At 38.3% G+C, this 22,769-nt stretch overlaps 1 pseudogene; it reads left to right on the forward strand.

The window, feature by feature from the left end:
- The first annotated feature begins 1,802 nt into the window (after positions 1–1,802).
- The window catches only part of LOC127665207 (cathepsin Q-like), a 31,703-nt pseudogene continuing 10,736 nt past the window's right edge, over positions 1,803–22,769 (forward strand).

The raw sequence follows: 22,769 nt of genomic DNA on the forward strand, positions 1-22,769 counted from the left end.
AGAGCCTGATATACCTGTATACTGAGAGGCTTTGCTAATGCATTACAAATACAGATGGGGGGAGCACTTTCAGACAGTCATTGAGCTGAGCACATGGTCCACAAGGGTGGAACTAGAGAAAGGACCTAAAGAGACCAATACAGGGCTAATATCAAATATGTACAAAAATACCAAAAAGTTAGACTCCAGAGGACCAAATAACCCTATTAAAAATGGGGTACAGAGATAAACAGAGAATTCTCAAGTGAGGAATACTGGATGGTTGAGAAACACCTAAAAAAAATGTTCAACATCTTTGATCATTAGGGAGATGCAACTGAAAAATCCATTAGATTTCAACTCATACCAGTTAGAATTGCCAAGATCAAAAACTCAAGGGACAGCAATTTCTGGAGAGGGTGTGGAGAAAGAGGAACACTTCTTCATTGCTGGTGGGATTGGAAGCTGGTAAAACAACTCTGAAAATCAGTTTGGTTGTTCCTCAGAAAATTGAACATAGCACTACCTGAGGATCAAGTTATACCACTCTTGGACAAATACCCAAAAGATTCTCCAACACATAATAAGGACATATGTTGTAATATGTTCATAGCATCCTCATTTATAATAGCCAGAAACTGAAAAGAACCCAGATGTCCCTCAACAGAGGAATGGATACAGAAAATGTGGTACATTTACAAAATGGAATACTACTCAGCAATTAAAAACAATGAATTCATGAAATTATTAGGCAAATAGATGGATCTAGAAAATGTTATCCTGAGTGAGGTAACCCAATCACAAAAGAACACACATGATATGTACTTGCTGATAAGTGGGTATTAGTACAAAAGCTCAGAATATCCAAGATACAACTCACAGACCACATGAAGCTCAAGAAGAAGGAAGACCAAAGTCTGGACACTTTGATCCTTATTAGAAAGTAGATCAAAATACCCATGGCTCACAGCCAACCAATAGAAGGAGCATAGTGTCTCTGATAGAGCAGCCAGATTAAGGACCCAAGAAGCTGAAGAGGTTTGCAGCCCTGCAGGAAAAACAATAATATGTTCCAACAAGTACCTCCAGAACTCCCAGGGACTAAACTACCAACCAAAGCGTAAACAAGGAGGGACCCATGGCTCCAGATATGTATGTAACAGAAGATGACCATTTCAGACATCAATGAGAGGGGAGGCCATTGGTCCTATGAAGGCTCAATTCCCCCAAATAGGAGAATGAAAGTCAGGTATTGGCCCGGGGGTGGGGGGAGGAAAAGGGAGTTTTTAAAGGGGTAACATGGAAAGGGGATATTAATTGAAATGTAAATTAAGCAAATGCCTAAGGAACAAAAAGAAATTTCATACATTTAAAAAAAATGTATGTGATGTCTGTCTTCTTGACCTTATGTTAAAAAAAAAAAAAGACTAGCAGTCTCTGTATACACATTGAGTATGAAGATGTATACAGCTCATTTTTAGGGGATATTTTTCTTCTCTGGATGCTTTGTATATTTTTACAATGTATACTAACAATCCACAACACATCTTTAGCCTCCAACTCATCTTTCCAAAGAATTTATGTCCCATTTTATTGACATTAATAGCCCATAAACCAGTTGTTCCTACTTAAATCTTTATATTGTAAACACCTACTGAGGCATGAAGAAACTGCCAACAGTTATGTTCTGTATAAGCCCGACCATGCCTTCCTGGTCATTTATCAAAATATCATTACAAATTATTAGGCTCCCTATATTGTTGGTTGAGTTGGTATTTCAATGAGGAAAACATAGAATTAAAGAATTTAATGAAGGTAGAGTCATGACAGAGAATGAAGATATAGGTCTTCATGAATTGAGAGTGCAGGTAGGTAGATATGACACAGAAACGGTAGACTGTTCAGTGCCAAAACTTGTATTCCTGTTGACTTGCTCTTTCCTGCTGATCGTATCTATCTCTTACTGCTCAAAGAGTAACTGAGCCAAGGTCCAGGGTCATTTGTCACTGGGACACAGAATGATGGAACTATATATTTCCAAGCTAGAGTTAATTATAAATGACTGACATAAAGCCACTCTAGTGTCTGATTTTATTTCAAATATTTACTCCCCCCCCTCCCAAACTGACATATTCGGCCAAAGGAGGGCCTTAGTTGTATATAGTAGGTATTGAAGAATGGGTCTGTACACCAGAGAGGGAGCAAAATAAAACAGGGTTGGATCTAGAGATCAGCAAATCCTTTCAGACTAAAGTGTGGGCTTGATTTTCTGTTTGATAACATTGATAGTGTGAGATTTACTATGAAAAAATTCTAGTGGTAAAGAACATGAAGGCGTTCCTGTCTTTATTTCAGATTCAAGACCTCAATTCTATTCATGAATCTCATTGAAAGGTAAGGGTGTTAATAAACCTTGACTGGTCTACCTGATTTTTCACTTGTATCAAGGTCATTCTAGGCTCATGGCCTCAGAAATATTGACTTATATTTTGGAGATTCTCATCCATTCTTTCTGAAATTCCTGGACTGAATTCTCAATTGTATTGTAGGTAATACAGCCATGTTGTGTCTCAGACAGAGAAAAAGGAAGCCATATTTCTTCCTAGTATTTCTAGGTACTAGATTCCAAACAAGAAATATTTTTATTTGATATATTTTTATTTGCATTTCAAATGATTTCCCCTTTTCTAGACCCCCACTCCCCGAAAGTCCCATCAGCCCCCTTCCTTCCGCTGTTTTCCCACCCAACCCTTCCCACTTCTCTGTTCTGGTTTTGCCCTATACTGCTTCACTGAGTCTTTCCAGAACAAGGGTCAACTCCTCCATTCTTCTTGTACGTCATTTGATGTTTGGATGATGTTTTGGGTATTCCAGTTTTCTAGATTAATATCCACTTATTAGTGAGTGTATACCATGATTCATCTTTTGAGTCTGGGTTACCTCACTTAGTACCATGTTCTCCAGCTACATCCATTTGCCTAAGAATTTCATGAATTCATTGTTTCTAATGGCTGAATTGTACTCCATGTGTAGATATACCACATTTTTTTTTTTGCATCCACTCTTCTGTTGAGGGATACCTGGGTTCTTTCCAGCTTCTGGCAATTATAAGTAGGGCTACTATGAACATAGTGGAACATGTATCCTTATTAATAGGATACATAGTGGAACATATCATTATGTAATCTTCTGGGTATATGCCCAGGAGTGGTATAGCAGGATCTTCTGGAAGTGAGGTGCCCAGTTTTCAGAGGAACCACCAGACTGATTTCCAGAGTGGTTGTACCAAATTGCAACCCCACCAGCAGTGGGGGAGTGTTCCTCTTTCTCCACATCCTTGCCAACACCTGCTGAATTTTTAATTTTAGCCATTCTGACTGGTTTAAGGTGAAATCTCAGGGTTGTTTTGACTTGCATTTCCCTAATGACTAATGAAGTTGAGCATTTTTTAAGATGCTTCTCCAACATCTGAAGTTCTTCAGGTGAAAATTCTTTGTTTAACTCAGTATCCCATTTTTTAATAGGGTTATTTGGCTTTCTGGAGTCTAACTTCTTGAGTTCTTTATATATATTGGATATTAGCCCTCTATCTGATGTAGGGTTGGTGAACATGTTTTCCCAATTTGTTGGCTGCCGATTTGTCCTTTTGATGGTGTCCTTACATAAACTTTGTAATTTTATGAGGTCCCATTTGTCAAATCTTGATCTTAGAGGATATGCTATTGGTGTTCTGTTCAGAAACATTCCCCCTGTACCGATGTCCTCAAGGGTCTTCCCCAGTTTCTTTTCTATTAGCGCCAGAGTGTCTGGCTTTATGTGGAAGTCCTTGATCCATTTGGAGATGAGCTTATTACAAGGAGACAAGGATGGATCAATTCCCATTCTTCTGCATGCTGACATCCAGTTGAACTAGCACCATTTGTTGAAAAGGCTATCTTTTTTCCATTGGATGTTTTCAACCCCTTTGTTGAGGATCAAGTGGCCATAGGTGTATGTCTTCATTTCTGGAACTTCAATCCTGTTTCATTGATCTGCTTGCCTGTCACTATACCAATACCATGCAGTTTTTAACACTATTGCTCTGTAGTATTGCTTGAGGTCAGGGATACTTATTGCCTCGGACTTTCTTTTGTTGCTGAGAATAGTTTTAGCTATCCTGGGTTTTTTGTTATTCCAGATGAATTTGAGGATTGCTCTTTCTAACTCTGTGAAGAATTGAGTTGGGATTTTGATGGGTATTGCTTTGAATCTGTATATTGCTTTTGGGATTTTGATGGGTATTGCTTTGAATCTGTATATTGCTTTTGGCAAAATGGCCATTTTAACTATATTAATCCTGCCGATCCATGAGCATGGGAGGTTTTTCCGTTTTTTGAGGTCTTCTTCTGTTTCCTTCTTCAGAGTCTTGAAGTTCTTGTCAAACAGATCTTTCTCATGTTTGGTAATAGTCACCCGAATGTACTTTATACTGTTTGCAGCTATTGTGCAGCGTGTCATTTCCCTAATTTCTTTCTCAGCCTGCTTATCCTTTGAGTATAGGAAGGCTACTGATTGGCTTGAATTGATTTTATAACCTGCCACTTTGCTGAAGTTGTTTATCACCTATAGGAGTTCTCTAGTAGAGTATTTTGGGTCACTTAGGTAGACTATTATACCATCTGCAAATAATGATAGTTTGATACAAATTGGAAAGGAAGAAGCCAAACAAGAAATATTAATGTTCAAGAATTGAGAAACTTTATTAATTACAGGAAGCAGTATTGCAGAACCAAATACCAAATCACTATGTGTGTTAAAGTATTTAAGAGATAGCTATCATTATAGTGTTTATTTGTTGTGCTTCATCTCTAATCCTTAGAATCAGAAGAAACCTAGCCTATATTTTGAATAGTGATTTTTGGCAAGGAATTTTCATTATACCAATATGTTGTGAAGGCAAGAATTTCAGGAGCCACTTTTCTTTTAATGCCAGCTTAAATAAAATGCTTTGGAATGTAGTCTTATAGTACACATGCTTTATAAGGTACAAGTTCATTCATTCACCTCTTCTCTACTTGTTTTCTCTTCTTCTCATTTACCAACACTTGTTTCTCAATTGTGTTCTACTATCCTTGAGTTGTATGCTCTTCTTCCAAGGAATTACTGGAGTACATCCTTATATTTAGGATTCCAATTTCACATTTTTTTAAAATTTTTCATTGCCAATTGGTGGAATTTTAGTAAAGTTAACAGGGACCTGTAACAAAAAAACCCTATATAGTAAACAAAGAATCAGCATATAGTGTCAATGGTTCCTCTATGTCCGCATTCCAAGAAACCATAATGTCTTTAAGGGAAAATGCTAAGTAGAACTGATAAAAGAAAAGATCTCATTAAACTTTATGTCATTGAAATTTTTTTCAAGTTCATGCAAGAAGTACTAGGTTGATTGTTTTCCTGAGTCTTCACAGGAAAATGATTTTTCTGTGCTCTGTGCTCATATGAGAGCACCCTTCTAAAGTGTACTACTAATAAATATCCGAGGACATCCATGAGGATAGCACTGTACGTGGTACAGGACAGCATTTAAACCTTAATACAAGTAAGGTTGTTGGTATGTGCCTATTCAAGTCACATTTAGCAGAATAAACTGAACAAGACTTTTGAGAGTACAAGGAATCTGGACCGAATTTGCATCATGGACACAGACATGGCCATGTTAAGTTTCCCAGTGCCTAAGACCCATGGAAATAGCAAATCTTTAAGTCTGTATACAAAATGTATATGGCCAGCCTTACCCTATTCTAAAAAGTCTTGCCAATGAGTGATTAACCTTTATGTAAAACTTCTGTGTATAAAAGAATCATAAATCACATCTCCTTTCTCCTTTTTCCCTGATCTTCAGAGCCCAAGTGTCCAACTACAGAAATCTGCCACCCAGACTAGCCATCCCTTGCCCCTCATTTGGATATAATATGTACTTTGAGCTGCTGAGTTTAGTAGATGACTCATCAACAAAAACTGTTGTCTATTGTTATATATCTCTTGTTTTATGTCTGAAGCAAGGAAAGAAAAAATGATGAAGTTTGAATGTTATGTCTTGGAAAAAACACACATTTCACAGACAAAAATCTGAGCATTTTGATTCTCTAAGTGTAAGAAACATAACTTTAAAACCATTTTTGTTAATTTAGAAATCTTTTTGTGTGAGCAGAAATGATTTAGCAGCTATGAAACAGAAGTTTGCCACCAAAAAGCTCTGGTAAGAACTAGGCATTAAAAGCAAGCTACAGTCAGGCCAGTGTTCAGCTCAAATAAGAACCTATCCCAGGACATATCTCTACCATTCAAATGAGGTAAGCTTCATGTTGTATTGAAAAGCTAATCACCTGGCCCAAAGTTCTGACATCTTATAGTGCAAAATTTCTGTAAAATTCAATGTTAAAATTATTGGAACTTTAGGAATTGTATGTTTGATTACTCTTATGTGCTCGGAAAACATGTCTTCTATGTTCTGTATTTATATACTTATGCAGGAGGACATGAGATTCTACATTACCTTTATTTCAGTGACCACTGAGACTCTAGCACTGTTACTGTGTACACACCAGACTCTCTGTTGGTCATAATCATTGGCCTAATCTCACAAGGACATTCTACACCTCCATCAGTTCCACCACTGAGCCTGCGCAAATGAATGATTTCAAGGCAGCCATGACTCAAATCATCAAGCTTTAAAAGCATCATCACTAGACGAGAAAGCCCACTAGTATGCATCAGCAGCATTTCCACATAACTGCCTTTCCATGCTTGGAGAGATATCAGTTTAACGTTTATATTAGCATGATATCATGAATAATGATTTTGTGACAAACCAAGTATATTCAAATGACAAATCTTGTATGGACCTGTTATTATCTACTGCCTTTGAACCCATAATCCCATGAACTATGCAAAAACATGTAGTCATTTTGGTACCTGGGAATCATCCTTGATGCCAAGAATCAGCTTGGTTGCCACCAAAGATGAAATGCCTCCTTATGGTGAGTGTTTTGGAGTAACAGGAATTCATCAGAGACACTGAGATAGCCCCAAAATCTGATCATGATTTAAGAATGTGGAAAAATTTTATGTCTTTTTATGAACAAATATATTTAGGGCATAACTCTATTATTTTTTCTCTGTTTTGTGATAAAAAAGAACATTTTAGTGAGGAAGATACAGAACTGTAAGGGTATAAGGAAGACAGAGATACGAGACAGAAAGAGGATGCAGGTTCTTATGTCTATTATAGGAAATGTAAGTAGATGTGACTCAGGAAGGGTGAGCTTTTGGCCTAAAGCTTCGATTTTGTTGACTAGATCTTTCCTGCTGATTGTCCATCTCTCTTGGTGTTCAGAGAGTAGCTGGCCCAAGGTCTAGAATCATTGCTCAGTCGGACACAAAGTGACAGAAATCCTTCTGCAGATCTTTCTAAGCTAGTGTTCTAAGCTTAGAAAGCTTAGTGTTCTAGCTTTCTAAGCTATAATTACCTGATGATATGCCACTCAGTTGTCTGCAAGTATTTTCACTACTTTGTCACCTCAACTAACATATTCTGCCAATGGAAAGTCTTATTAGTATATGCTAGAGTTTGAAGAATGTGTCAATAGATTTTGAAGAGAGCAAAATAAAGAGCAGATGCCAAAATAAAGGCCTGCATCAAACTCAGACTGCAATAGGAATTCAAGTCCTCTATGCTTGCCTAGAGGTTTGTGGGCTTTTCTATGAAAAGCTTCCATGGGTGAAGAGGAGGAAGGACTTTCTGCCATTCCCTCCTGCTCAGTGATTCCAGTTTTTCACTAATGTTAATATAATTTAATTGGTTCAGCTAATGTTACAGAAGAGTTGTACCAAGCTAATTCTGGCTTCAGAATTATTAAACACAAACATGAGTTTCTTGTCTCTTCCTGAGGAACTCCTCACTTTGCCTTCTCTGTGATATTTGAGGTGGCAAAAAGTGTCTCAAACACAGATATAAGAGTGTGAGTCCCTGAACTCGGCCTCCCGCCAGTCAGGAGAGGCTCACCTCCATCTTGGTTTCGGACTCCAGAGAGATTGGACAGACTGAGGTACACAAACATAACCCGAGGCCCACACCACGGGGGTCTGAGCCCAACGGGCATTGGCCTCCACCCAGGCCCTGGGCTGTTTGGGTGGGCCATCGGAGTGCCAACCCAGCCAGGAGGTTTTTTTGCCCGGGCCGGCATGCGCACCACCATTTTGCCTACAGGACGCCAGAGAGCTCTGGCGGGCAGAGCCGGCTAACAGGCATAACCTGAGGCTAACAAAGCGGGGGTCTAAGCCCCAACAGGCCCTGGACTGACCCCAAGAACTGGGCGGCTTGGTGGGCCATCTGTGTGTCAACCCGCCCAGGAGGTTGTTAGCACAGCAGACTCTCCAGGCGCTTTCGGGGAGCGCGAGCATGCAAGCCTGCCATTCTCGTCACCTGGCTGACGCAGTTGACAGTCATAGACCAAGGGGAACTTTGATCGGACCTTGGCCTCACAGGCTTTTGCCTGGATCCAGGGCCTGAGCGGCCAGGCTAACCTTGTGTGCACCAGCCCGGTTGGGGGATCAGCTGCCCAGCGGAGTGATTAGCACGCAGAGGAGGTCCCGGCAGCATACACCTTCTGCACTCCCTGGGGGTGCACATGGGCTCCATCTGGTCCACAAACACAATCTGGGGCAAAGCACACTAGACCTGCAAGGGCACCCAAGAGGAGGACAGCACAGCAGCAATCTGCTACAGGGGAAACCCAGCCATATAGTGTTGCAGTAATAGCCCCAGAGCCCCACAGGTGGCTCAAATACCAGCCAGGGACAAGACCAACTAAATCCAGAGAACAAGATGGCAAAGGGCAAACACAGGAACACTACTAACAGAAATCTAGGCAATATGGCAGCATCTGAACCAAACTCTCTAACATCAGCAAGTCCTGGTTATACCAACACACAGAGAAACAAGATTTGGATTTAAAATCACTGATCATGATGCTGCTAGAAGAACACAAAAAGGACATAAATGAATCTCTTAAAGAAATACAGGGGAACATGAATAAGCTAGAAACCCATTTAATGGAAACAGAAAAATCACTTAAAGAAATGCAGGAGAATAAGGCTCAAGAGATAGAAGCCAATAAAGAAGAAAGGCAAAAAAAAAAAAAAAATAAAAAAAAAAATAAAAAAAACTTAAAGAAATGCAGGAGAACTTGAGTCGACAGGCAGAAGTCAGGAAAGAGGTAACACAAAAATCTCTTAAAGAAGTACAGGAAAACACAAACAAAAAAAAAAATGATGGAACTGAGCAAAACCATCCTGGATCTAAAAACAGAAGTAGAAACAACTAAGAAATCACAAAGGGAGACAACTTTGGAGATAGAAAACCTTGAGAAGAAATCAGGGGCCATAGATGCAAATATAAACAACAGAATACAAGAGATGGAAGAGAGAATTTCAGATGCCGAAGATACCATAGAAACCATTGACTCAACAGTCAAAGAAAATGCAAAATGCAAAAAGCTTGTATCCCAGAACATCCAGGAAATCGAGGATACAATGAGAAGACCAAACGTAAGGATTATAGGTATAGATGAGAGTGAAGATTTACAGCTGAAAGGGCCAGCAAATATCTTTAACAAAATTATGGAAGAAAACTTTCCCAACTTAAAGAGAGGGATGCCTATGAATATACAAGAAGCCTACAAAACTCCAAACAGACTAGATCTGAGCAGAAATACCTCTTGCCACATAATAATTAAAACCCCAAATACACTAAACAAAGAAAGAATATTAAAGGCAGTAAGAGAAAAAGGCCAAGTAACATATAAAGGAAGCCCTATCAGAATCACACCAGACTTCTTACCAGAGACCATGCAAGCTAGAAGATCCTGGGCATACCTCATGCAGACTCTAAGAGAACACAAATGTCAGCCAAAACTACTATACCCAGCAAAACTCTCAATCACAATAGATGGAGAAACCAAGACATTCCATGACAAAACCAAATTTACACAATATCTTTCCACAAACCAAGCTCTACAAAGAATAATAGGAGGAAAACTCCAATACAAGGAGGGAAACTACACCCTGGAAAAAGTAAGATAGTAACCTTCCTTCATCAAACCCAAAAGAAGATAATCACTCAAATATAAAAATAACATCAAAAATGACAGGAAGTAATAATCTCTATTCCTTAATATCTCTTAATATCAATGGACTAAATTCCCCAATAAAAAGACATAGACTAACAGACTGGATAAGGAAACAAGACCCTACATTTTGCTGCATACAGGAAACACACCTAAATGTCAAAGACAAAAACTACCTTAGAGTAAAAGGCTGGAAGACAACTTTACAAGCCAATGGTCTTGGGAAACGAGCTGGAGTAGCCATTCTAATATCAGATAAAATTGACATTCAACAAGTCATCAAAAGAGACACTGAGGGACACTTCTTGCTGGTCAAAAGAAAAATCCACCAAGAAGAACTTTCAATTCTGAACATCTATGCGCCAAATGCAAGGGCACCCTCATTCGTAAAAGAAACTTTACTAAAGCTCAAAGCACACATTGCACCTAACACACTATTTGTGGGGGACATCAACACTCCACTCTCCTCAATGGACCGATCAGGAAAACAGAAACTAATCAGGGACACAGTAAAACTAATTGAAGCTTTGGACCAATTGGATTTGACTGATATCTATAGAACATTTCACCCTAAAGCAAAAGAATATACCTTTTTCTCAGCACCTCATGGTACCTTCTCCAAAATCGACCATATAATTGGTCACAAGACAGACATCAACAAATACAAGAAGATCGAACTACTTCCGTGCCTCCTATCAGATCCTATGGTGTAAGAGTGCTTTTCAATAGCAACAAAAACAACAGAAAGCCCACATACACATGGAGGTTGAACAATACTCTACTCAATGACACCTTGGCCAAAGAAGAAATAAAGAAAGAAATCAGAGACTTTTTAGAATTTAATGAAAATGAAGGCACAACATACCAAAATCTTTGGGACACAATGAAAGCAGTGCTAAGAGGAAAATTCATAGCCGTGAGTGCCTCCAAAAAGAAAATGGAGAGAGCATATACCAGCAGCTTAATGACACACCTGAAAGTCCTAGAACAAAAAGAAGCTATTTCACCCAGGAGGAGTAGAGGACAGGAAATCATCAAAGTGAAAATCAATCAAGTGGAAACAAAGAGAACCATACAAAGAATCAACGAGTCCAGGAGCTGGTTCTTTGAGAAAATCAACAAGATAGATAAACCCTTAGCCAGACTAACCAAAGGGCACAGAGAAAGTATCCAAATTAACAAAATTAGAAATGAAAGGGCAGAAATTACAACAGAAACTGAGGAAATCCAAAAAATCTTCAGATCCTACTACAAGAGCCTATACTCAACACAACTGGAGAATCTGGAGGAAATGAACAATTTCCTAGACAGATACCAAATACCAAAATTAAATCAGGACCAAATAGACCATCTAAATAGTCCCATAACCCCTAAATAAATAGAAGGGGTCATAGAAATTCTTCCAACCACAAAAAGCACAGGACCAGATGGTTTCAGTGCAGAATTCTATCAGACCTTCAAAGAAGACCTAACACCAATACTCTTCAAACTATTCCACAAAATAGAAAAAGAAGGAACCCTACCCAATTCCTTCTACGAAGCCACAATTACGCTGATACCAAAGCCACACAAAAATCCAACAAAGAAAGAAAACTTCAGACCAATCTCCCTTATAAACATCGATGCAAAAATACTCAATAAAATTCTTGCCAACCGAATCCAAGAACACATCAAAACAATCATCCAGCATGATCAAGTAGGCTTTATCCCAGGGATGCAGGGTTGGTTCAATATACGGAAATCCATCAATGCAATCCACTACATAAACAAACTCAAAGAAAAAAGCCACATGGTCATTTCATTGGATGCTGAAAAAGCATTTGACAAAATTCAGCATCCTTTCATGCTTAAAGTCTTGAAAAGAACAGGAATTCAAGGCCCATACCTCAACATCATTAAAGCAATATATAGCAAACCGGTAGCCAGCATCAAACTAAATGGAGAGAAACTTGAAGCAATCCCACTAAAATCAGGGACTAGACAGGGTTGCCCCCTTTCTCCTTATCTTTTCAATGTTGTACTTGAGGTACTAGCTCGGGCAATTAGACAACATAAGGAGGTCAAAGGGATACAAATTGGAAAGGAGGAAGTCAAACTATCATTATTTGCAGATGACATGATAGTCTACCTAAATGACCCAAAAAACTCCACTAGAGAACTCCTACAGCTGATAAACAACTTCAGCAAAGTAGCAGGTTATAAAATCAACTCAAGCAAATCAGTGGCCTTCCTATACTCAAAGGATAAGCAGGCTGAGAAAGAAATTAGGGAAATGGCCCCCTTCACAATAGCCACAAACAGTATAAAGTACCTTGGGGTGACTCTTACAAAACATGTGAAAGATCTGTATGACAAGAACTTTAAGACTCTGAAGAAGGAAATGGAAGAAGACCTCAAAAAATGGGAAAACCTCCCATGCTCATGGATCGGCAGGATCAATATAGTTAAAATGGCCATTTTGACAAAAGCAATATACAGATTCAATGCAATACCCATCAAAATCCCAACTCAATTCTTCACAGAGTTGGAAAGAGCAATTCTCAAATTCATCTGGAATAACAAAAAATCCAGGATAGCTAAAACTATTCTCAGCAACAAAAGAAATTCTGGGGGAATCAGGATCCCTGACCTCAAGCAATACTACAGAGCAATAGTGTTAAAACCTGCATGGTATTGGTACAGTGACCGGCAGGCAGATCAATGGAACAGGATTGAAGATCCAGAAATGAACCCACACCTATGGCCACTTGATCCTCGACAAAGGGGCTGAAAACATCCAATGGAAAAAAGATAGCCTTTTCAACAAATGGTGCTGGTTCAACTGGAGGTCAGCATGCAGAAGAATGGGAATTGATCCATCCTTGTCTCCTTGTACTAAGCTCAAATCCAAATGGATCAAGGACCTCCACATAAAGCCGGACACTCTGGCGCTAATAGAAAAGAAACTGGGGAAGACCCTTGAGGACATCGGTATAGGGAGAAAGTTTCTGAACAGAACACCAATAGCATATGCTCTAAGATCAAGAATTGACAAATGGGACCTCATAAAATTACAAAGTTTCTGTACGGCAAAGGACACCATCAAAACGACAAATCGGCAACCAACAAATTGGGAAAAGATCTTCACCAATCCTACATCAGATAGAGGGCTAATATCCAATATATATAAAGAACTCAAGAATTTAGACTCCAGAAAACCAAACAACCCTATTAAAAAATGGGGTACAGAGTTAAACAAAGAATTCTCACCTGAAGAACTTCAGATGGCAGAGAAACATCTTAAAAAATGCTCAATTTCATTAGTCATTAGGGAAATGCAAATCAAAACAACCCTGAGATTTCATCTTACACCAGTCAGAATGGCTAAGATTAAAAAACAGCAGGTGTTGGAGAGGGTGTGGAGAAAGAGGAACACTCCTCCACTGCTGGTGGGGTTGCAAATTGGTACAACCACTCTGGAAAGCAGTCTGGCAGTTCCTCTGAAAACTGGGCACCTCACTTCCAGAAGATCCTGCTATACCACTCCTGGGCATATATCCAGAGGATTCCCCACCATGTAATAAGGATACATGCTCTACTATGTTCATAGCAGCCCTATTTATAATTGCCAGATGCTGGAAAGAACCCAGGTATCCCTCAACAGAAGAGTGGAAGCAAAAAATGTGGTATATCTACACAATGGAGTACTATTCAGCCATTAGAAACAATGAATTCTTGAAATTCTTAGGCAAATGGATGGAGCTAGAGATCATCATACTAAGTGAGGTAACCCAGACTCAAAAAGTGAATCATGGTATGCACTCACTAATAAGTGGATATTAACCTAGAAAACTGGAATACCCAAAACATAATCCACACATCAAATGAGGTACAAGAAGAATGGAGGAGTGGCCCCTTGTTCTGAAAAGACTCAGTGAAGCAGTATAGAGCAAAATCAGAACAGGGAAGTGGGAAGGGTTGGGTGGGAAAACAGGGGGAGTGAAGGGGACTAATGGGGCTTCCGGGGAGTGGGGTTCCATAAAAGGGGAAATCATTTGAAATATAAATAAATATATCAATAAATTAAAAAAAAAGAGTGTGAGTCCCTAAATGTCATATGAGAAAACTTCAGGATGAAGAATTAAAAAGAAACAGTCAGAGAATTTATAGGAAGCTGTACTGTAGAGCTAGGTACCCAGTGACAATGTGAGTAAAGAATCCTTAATAGAATGTTAATATTTCATGATTTAGTTACTAGTCTTTATCTGAAATCTCAGGAAAGGGGCACAGGGAATATAGGCTATATTTTGAATAGTGTTTGTTGACAATGCATATTAATTTTACTAATGTGACAAGGAGAAACCTAGAGAGCATAAGCCACGTTTTATGGAATATCAGCTCAGTAGTGAAAGTGTTAACCTTCCAGGAGAGCACATGGATCACACAATCAACTTCCTACTCACTCAGCTGATTTTTGTATTATTTCAATTGACCTTAGTGTGTTCCTCAGTTGGATTCTACTACAAAAACTGCATGACTAAGATGGAAATGCTCCCAGCAAAGAATCAGTACTTAGTAATGTAAATGGCATTTAGGAAACTTTTATTATTTCTTAATAAAGTCCAGACTTTCCCACCACTATTTGAGGCACAGTTCTATCAATTCCTTTTAAAAAACAGCTTTAACATAATTTGTTGGTGAATTACCTCTAATCTATTTTTCTATATATCAGATTGACAATTCCTCAGGTGTGCTCGTCAATTATTTGCTGTTTAAGTCTTATTGGGTTATCTGTTCTGACTGTCATCAAGGGGGCATTTCACTAGAACATATGCTCCCAGGACATCCCATCGAATGAAGACCTCCTGTTCTTCAGCAACAGACTAATCCCCAACTAAATAACTTGCTTAAATTTTTCACACTAATACTTCATGTTTGTGTGTGTGTATGTGTGTGTGTGTGTGTGTGTGTGTGTGTGTGTGTGTGTGTGTGCATGCCAGATTCTGGCTAATTTGGAACTGGTTTTCAGACACTCATACCAAAGGTCTATCACACTAAGAATCAGAATACAGGGTCAAAAATTCTTTATGTTTATGTTTGAAGAAGCTATTAGGGTTCTGATTAGAAATGGTGATTAGAACTCAAGAGAACGAAATTCCTACAGAGGTTAGAACCATTTTCCTTTGGGAAAGACACACTAAACTGATATTTTAGATGTATCTTGTTAAAACTGACTTATATGTTCTCTGTGACCATCTGTCTGCATCCTTCTCCTGGGTCTAAGTAATACTTATCAAAGCAAGAACCTTGAGGATGAAACTGTATTCAGTATTTTGTGGCATATAAGCTAGTCAAAGACAGCCACAGTTTAATAGCATTTAAATTTCCTTTATACAAATGGAAAACATATAAGTGATAGCCATGAGTGAAAGTTAAGATCACATTTACTATGATAAACTTACTCATACTTTGAAGGTGAGGTAGCCCAGACTTAATGTGGACCATTGGCATGGTGTGATGGACATGTGAAGGATCCCCAGTGCCATACAAGTTAAGAATCACAAAGCTGCAGACCTATAGAAATGAAAAAGAAAGCAAAACAGTACTTATAGATGTATAGCCCTCATCTGTTCCAAGTAGGAATGCTGATAAAGAATTGACCTTTATCTAAAACCAGTGTATGAAAGAACTGTCAATTGTATATCAATCCTTCATTACATTTACAGCCTAAGAGAATTCCACTACAGAGATCTTCCAACAAAGCTAGCTAACTTCTCCTGTCTCTTGTACTATATATAATAAATATTCTGATCTTCTGGGTTACATAAAGGGTCCATTATATCAGAATGAATGCAGTCCATAACATTATAGATGATCTGAAGATGTCTTTGTAGCTTCTGAAGTTTTTGTCATTCATTTATTTCTTAATCATCTCAATCATATTTACAGAAGTAAGGTGTGCAGGAAACCACAATACTCATCATTAGATTTAGATTGGTTGCTTGTTATGAAGGCAAAGAAAAAATCCTAGTAATTCCACTAAATATGACAAGAAAGGCTTTCTGTCCCTTTGAGGAACTCAGGGGTTAAAAAGGGTTGTGGGTTGGAAGGCCTTGTTTGACAATAATACAGAATTTCTCAAAATAATGTACATTGATCTTGTCATGTGAGTGAACACCAGGGTTCCAAAGTCTTGGGAATTGGATAACACTAGGCAACAGGATTCTCTGGGGATGAGTAGCAGAAAATTTGAGTACCATAAAGAAACAACACATTTAAAATGGTCTTAATATAGAGAATATGGGAATGTTTTTGGAAATAGAGACTGATGGTTAGTATTGAAGCCAAATCTAGACCATTCTCTTCCGTTATCATGATCTGTTTTCTAATTGCTCCTTACTGGTTCATAGTCATTATACATCCTCCATTTGGTAGGGGCATAGAGACAGGAAGACAGAGAGACAGAGATAAATACAGGAAAATCCTTTGCCAATCTACCTAAAGGATAGATAGACAGCATTCAAATTAACAAAATCAGAAATGAAAATGGAGACATAACAAAAGAAACTGAGGAAATTCAAATAATTACCAGATCCTACCACAAAGTCTATACTCAACAAAATTGGAAATCTAGATGAAATGGATGATTTTCTAAACAGGCACAAAAACAAAATCAGCATCAGATAAACCATCAAAACAGTCCAGTAACTTCTAAGGAAATAGAAGTAGTCAGTATAAGTCTCCCAACCAAAAAAAAAAAGGCCAGGACTTCAGGTTTAAAAGCAGAATTCTATCAGACCTTCAAAGAAGAGCTAATACCAATACTTCTCAAATTATTCCAAAATATGGAGAGTGAAGGAACACTATCTAATTTGTCCTAAGAAGACGAAATTGAATATTGATCAAAATTATTAATAAAATTCTCCCAAACCAAATCCAAGAACATATTAAAACAATCATTCAACATCAACTAATGGGTTTTCTCCAAGGATGAATGGATGGTTCAATATAAGGAAATCTCTCAACATAATCCACTACATAAAGAAACTCGATGAAATAAATCACACAATCATCTCATTAGATGCTGAAAATGATTTCAACTAAAGAAAATACTCCTTCATTTTAAAAGTCTTGAAAAGGTCAGGAGTTCAAGGTACATATCATAATAAATGCAATATTCAGCAAACAGATAGCAACTATTAAATTAAACGGAAAGAAACTTGAAATAATACTCCACAGCTACAGCTTAAATCACATACAGACCATTATACACTAATAGGGTGTGGTCTTCATGCCCTACATTGTTAATCAACACTTTTATCTAGAAAAAGTAAACAGAAAATCCTGGAACTCACATGATAAACCAAAAAAGACTGAAAAGACACTTTCAGAAAAAAAAAAAGATTTAAAGATAAAAGGATATACTTTCTTCAAAGCTGCTCAAAGAACCTTCTCCAAAATTAATCATGTACTCAAAGCAAATTTCAACAGATAAAAGAAAATTGAAAATACCACCATGGATCTTACCTTCCCACCAGAGATAAAAGCTGGATTTCATCAACAATATAATTAACAAAAAGACTACAAAATTGTAGAAACCAAATAAGTCTCTATTGAATGAAAATTGGTTAACACAGCAATTAAGAAAGTTAATAAATACCTTATAGAACTGCATGAAAATTAATGCACAATAGCTATATGGAACAAAACAATATCAGTTCTAAGAGGGAACATCATAGTATTAAGGGTATATGTAAAAAATTAGAGTGGGTTCATACTAGTTACTTAACAACATGCCTAAAATCTTTAAAACAAAAAGAAGAAATTATAAACAAAAAGAATTAATGTTAAGAAACAAACAAAATCAAATGTGAAAGCAATACAAATAATCAATGAAACAAAAAGGTATAATGTTGGTTTACATGACCGTGGTCTTTTATCACAGCAGTGAATAACCTAAAACAAGTTGCTATCCGAACAGTGGGATACTACTCTGACAGACCTGGGCATGGTGCTTTGGAGAATATTTTGGAAGGATTTTCAACTGTGGTCTAGAAAAGCCATTGAGAGTTGAGAGCTCAGTGACACCCTTTGTATGAGTTTGGTTTATAATAATGTTGACGGGGATGCAGACAATAGATGTAGGGCTTCTGAAATTTCAGAGCAAAGCAAAGACTCCATTGTGCATTTTTGGTGCATCTATGATATATGGTCAGCCAGAGCTACAGAATTTGCTGTGATTAAGAAAAGACCAAAACCACTGAAGTAAAACCTTTGTTTACCTGGAAGAGTGGATGCTGATTTGCTGGGGCTAAAGAATCAGCCATGACTAACAAGAGACAAGCATAATTGAAGTGAAGTCTTCTGAGAAGTGTTTCCTCAGAGTAACCACACAGAAGCTGTGTTCCAAAAGCAGCCAAGGTTGTACATCCTGGGGGCAGCCAAACTTCCTAATGTAAAAATCACACAGGTGCAAATAGTCTTGAAGGCTTGAGAATGTCATGGAGAACAGCTAAGGCCTAACATTGTGGGAGAGGACTAGAATCTCTGAAAAGAGCCTACAAGAAGTTAGGTATGGCAGTTCATTTCAGTTGAAGCTAGGGGGTCACAGCTATTTTTGAGATGCCAGTACCATAGGATAACCACCAAGAACAACAATACAATGCTTGGGACGACTCTGGCCTAGACAACAACCTGTGTGGACTAAACAGAGCAGAGTTCTAGAAGTCACCCAAAACCCTTAGAGGATGACAGAAGATAATAGGATATAGAGTAATTTTCATTTAAGTTCAGATTTGCTTTAAGACTCACTGTACTCTGAATCATCCCTCTGGAAATAATAAAGTATTTAATTATTTTTTTATTTTATAGTAGTTCATACATGAGAGACTTTGAATACTTTAAAAATTAGTTTTTCAAAAGATTGAATGAAGCACTTCATTTTTAAAAAAAATGTAGACATTTTAAATTTTAGAATGGTAATATTAATGTGTGATATGGGAAAGAAAGGAAAGTTATGGGTCAACAGTGATGTGTTTGTCAATTTGAGAAGTGGTCAGTGGGGCCAGATGGGTTTGTGCCCATTTGAAAAAGCCTAGAATAAAGTGAAAGACAGGAGACTCAATTGAGAAAATGACTTCAAAAGATCCAGATATAGGATATTTCTTGATTAGTAGTCAATGTGATAGGATCCAACACATTGTGAATGGTTCCATCCTTGAGCTCAAGGATGCCACCAAACAGCTCAAATATGATCCTGGCTGAGGATATAATTTTGATATGCTAATGAGATGATAATTCTAAGGTGGTACTGTTGTGCTAGTAAACCAACGTCCAGATTTGAGTTAGGATATTGTAAGGCAACTGCCCAATGAAACTATTAAGGTAAAATAGAAACAACAGCAAAGTAGAACTATAAAAGTAATTTGTGTCCTAAGGCCACTGTTGGGAGCCTTCAGATCTCCGCTTCAGGATTCAGAACAGCCTGGCCTGCAATGCCACAGCTCCAAGTCCTGCAAGAGTCAAGAGAGGCATCCGGGAGGCCAGCTGGGAGGAGTCAGTGTGATCTGGTGAGTCCAGCAGGCCCCTGCGGGAGCCTTCAGCTGTCTGCTTCGGATCTGTACATCCTGGGCCAAAGCACTCAGTTTCCAGGAAGTGCAAGTGGCCTGGTGTGCACCTGGAAGCAGACTGGGAACGCACACCTTGCTCCAGCACGGAGCTTAGGTTCCAGTTCTGAGCCCTCTGGCAGGAGCCTTCAGATCTCTGCTTTGGGATCCAGAACAGCCTGGGCTGTAATGCCACATCACCAGGTCCTGCAAGAGGTAAGAGGGGCATCCGGGAAGCCAGCTGGGAGGAGTCAGTGTGCTCTGGTGAGTCCAGCAGGCCTCTGCGGGAGCCTTCAGATATCTGCTTCGGGATCTGAATAGCCTGGGCCACAGCACCCTGTCTCCAAGCAGTGCAGGAGGTCAGATGTGCACCAGAGGCCACCTGGGAAAAGGCAGCTTGCACTGGTGAGTCCAGCATTGACAAGACCAACTAACACCAGTGAGAACTAGATAGCAAAAGGCAAACGCAGGAACGTCACTAACAGAAATCAAGGCAATATGGCACCATCGGAACCCAATTATCCTTTAACAGCATGTCCTGGATACCCCATCACACCAGTAAAACAAGATTGGAATTTAAAATCACTGGTCATGATGCGGGTACAGGAACACATGAAGGACATACTTAAAGAAATTCAGGCGAAAATGGATCAAAAGTTAGAAGCCCTTACAAGGGAAAAACAAAAATCATTGAAAGAAATTCAGGAGAATACAAAAGCCAATAATGAGGAAACGCAAAAAACACTTAAAGAAATACAGGAGAACTTTGGTCAACAGGCTGAGGTCATGAAAGAGGAAACACAAAAATCTCTTAAAGAATTACAAGAAAGCACAAACAAGCAAGTGAAGGAGCTAAGCAAAACCATCCAGGATCTAAAATCAGAAGTAGAAACAAATAAGAAAATGCGAAGGGAGACAACTTTGGAGATAGAAAACCTTGGGAAGAAATCAGGGGACATAGATGCAAATATCAACAACAGAATACAAGAGAAAGAAGAAAGAATCTCAGATGCTGAAGATACCATAGAAACCATGGACTCAACGGTTAAAGAAAATGCAAAATGCAAAAAGCTTGTAACCCAAAATATCCAGGAAATCCAGGACAAAATGAGAAGACCAAATCTAAGGATTATAGGCATAAATGAGAGTGAGGATTTACAACTTAAAGGGCCAGCAAATATTTTCAATAAAATTATGGAAAAAAACCTTCCCTAACCTAAAGAGAGAGATGCACATGAATATACAAGAAGCCTACAGATCTCCAAACAGACTGTATCAGAACAGAAATACCTCCCATCACATAATAATCAAAACACCAAATGTACTAAACAAAGAAAGAATATTAAAGGCAGTAAGCGAAAAAGGCCAAGTAACATATAAAGGAAGACCTATCAGAATCACAGCAGATTTTCACCTGAGACTATGAAAGCTAGAAGATCCTGGGCAGATCTCATGCAGACTCTACGAGAACACAAATGCCAGCCAAAACTACTACACCCAGCAAAACTCTCAATCACCATTGATGGAGAAACTAAGATATTCCATGACAAAACAAAGTTTACACAATATATATCCACAAATCCAGCCCTACAAAGGATAATAGGAGGAAAACAGCAATACAAGGAGGGAAACTTCACCCTGGAAAAAGCAAGGTAGTAACCTTCTCTCATCAAACCCAAAAGAAGTTAACCAATGAAATTTAAAAAATAACATCAAAAAGGACAAGAAGTAACAATCACTATTCCTTAATATTTCTTAACATCATTGGATTCAATGCCCCAATAAAAAGACATAGACTAACCGACTGGATACATAAACAGGACCCTACAATTTTCTGCATACAGGAAACACACCTCAGGGTCAAAGACAAACACCACCTAAGAGTAAAAGGCTGGAAGACAATTTTACAAGCAAATGGTCTCAGGAAACTAGGTGGAGTAATCATTCTAATATCAGATAAAACTGACTTTCAACCCAAAGTCATCAAAAGAGACACAGAAGGACACTTCTTGCAGGTCAAAGGAAAAATACAACAAGAAGAAATATCAATACTGAACATATATGTTCCAAATACAAGGGCACCCTCTTTCCTAAAAGAAACTTTATTAAAGCTCAAAGCACACATTGCACCTAACACAATAACTGTGGGTGACTTCAACACTGCACTTTCCTCAATGGACCAATCAGGAAAACAGAAACTTAACAGGGACAAAATGAAACTAATTGAAGCTTTGGATGAATTAGATTTAACATATATATATATATATATATATATATATATATATATATATATATATATATATATAACATTCTATCTAAAGCAAAAGAATATACCTTTTTCTCAGCACCTCATGGTACCTTCTCCAAAATCGATCATGTAATTGGTCACAAGAAAGACCTCAACAAATATAAGAAGATCGAACTAATCCCATACCTCCTATCAGATCACTATGGAGTAAAAGTGGTCTTCAATAGCAACAAAAACAACAGAAAACCCACCTACACGTGGAAACTGAACAATATTCTACTCAATGATACCTTAGTCAAGGAAGAAATAAAGAAAGAACTTAAAGACTTTTTAGAACTTAATGAAAATGAAGACACAACATACCCAAATCTATGGGACACAATGAAAGCAGTGCTAAGAGGAAAACTCATAGCCCTGAGTGCCTCCCAAAAGAAAATGGAGAGAGCATACACTAACAGCTTAATGACACATCTGAAATCCCTGGAACAAAAAGAAACTATTTCACCCAGGAGGAGTAGAAGGAAGGAAATCATCAAACTCAGGGCCGAAATCAATCAAGTCGAAACAAAGAGAACCATACAAAGATCAATAAAACCAGGAGCTGGTTCTTTGAGAAAATCAACAAGATAGATAAACCCTTAGCCAGACTAACCAGAGGGCACACAGACAGTATCAAGATTAACAAACTTAGAAATGAAAAGGGAGATGTAACAACAGAAACTGAGGAAATTCAAAAAATCATTAAATCCTACTACAAAAGCCTATACTCAACACAACTGGAGAGTCTGG

The sequence above is a fragment of the Apodemus sylvaticus genome, chromosome 14 (assembly GCF_947179515.1).
Source record: "Apodemus sylvaticus chromosome 14, mApoSyl1.1, whole genome shotgun sequence".
Lineage (NCBI taxonomy): Eukaryota > Metazoa > Chordata > Mammalia > Rodentia > Muridae > Apodemus > Apodemus sylvaticus.